The sequence below is a fragment of the Struthio camelus genome, chromosome 1 (genome assembly GCF_040807025.1).
Source record: "Struthio camelus isolate bStrCam1 chromosome 1, bStrCam1.hap1, whole genome shotgun sequence".
Classification (NCBI taxonomy): Eukaryota; Metazoa; Chordata; class Aves; order Struthioniformes; family Struthionidae; genus Struthio; species Struthio camelus.
Window position 1 is genome coordinate 99472706 of NC_090942.1, and position 1175 is coordinate 99473880.

The window sequence follows — 1175 nt, forward strand, 5'->3', positions numbered from 1 at the left end:
AGCTCTCCTCTCCCTCACCGCCCAGGCCTGGCGACGGCCCTGCTGGCGGCTCTCCCTGCCGCCCAGGCCGCGCTGCGCAGGCGGGAAGGGGCCGCCGGGCTCCCCGGCCCCTGCCCAGAGCCGGGGCAGCCGCCCCCGTCACGCAGGGCGGCCGAGGCCGGGAGGACGGAGCCGGTGCGGCCCCGCCGCCCGCCTCAGCTCTCGGGGAAAAGGAGCCGCCGCAAAACCGTTTCACCGCCGGCCGGTTAGCTCAGTTGGTTAGAGCGTGGTGCTAATAACGCCAAGGTCGCGGGTTCGATCCCCGTACGGGCCACTCGTTTTGCGTTACGCCCCCGACCTGGGGGAATGACACCCGTCAGGGACGGAGAGGGTGATTTAATTTAGCAGTAGTCAGCGTGGCTTCAAACGGGAAGCCGCGCCCGACCGCAGCAGCCTGGTAGCTCTCCACGCTGAGGTGGCTGACTTGTGTGGGTGGATGAGGGGAGCAAAGTGGACAGTGGTTTCTTTTCTTTTTTCTTTTTTTTTTTTCTTCCAGCTTAGCAAGGTTTTCAGCACAATTGCGCATAACGTTCTCACAAACTAATGAAATATGAGCTACAGAAATGGACAGCAAGGTGGACTGGAAAGTGGCTGAACTGCCAGGCTCATAGGGCTGTGATCATTGGCATAAAGTCCAGCTGGAGACCAGTCACTAGTGGGGTAGCCCAGGGGTCGATACTGGGACCAGGACTGTTTAACCTCTTCATTAATTACCTGGATGATGGGGTGGAGCGAACCTTCAGCAAGTATTGGGGCGACACAGAACTGGGCTGATGCATCAGAGGGCTGTGCTGCCATTCAGAAGAACCTCGACAGGCTGGAGAAAGGGACCAACAGGAACCTCATGAAGTTCAGCAAAGGGAAGTGCAGAGTCCTGCACCTGGGGAGGAATAACCCCATGCCCCAGTACCTGCTGGGGGCTGACTTGCTGTCTTGGTGGCAAAAAGATGACCGTGAGCTAGGCGTGTGCCCTTGCAGCAAAGTACAGTGTCCAGGGCTGCACTAGGAAGAGCCCAGCATATTAAGGGAGGTGATTCTTCCCCTCTACTCGCTTAAACATAAGAAAAAGCCTCTTTACTATGAGGGCAGTCAAACACTGGAATAGCCCCAAGAGGCTGCAAAGCCTCCTTCCTTGG

The 1175-nt window shown here is 58.1% G+C and overlaps 1 non-coding gene across 1 annotated transcript; it reads left to right on the forward strand.

The window, feature by feature from the left end:
• The first annotated feature begins 239 nt into the window (after positions 1-239).
• Positions 240-313, forward strand: TRNAI-AAU (transfer RNA isoleucine (anticodon AAU)). The gene has a single exon. It is a non-coding gene; the product is annotated as a tRNA-Ile (tRNA).
• The last annotated feature ends 862 nt before the right edge of the window (positions 314-1175 follow it).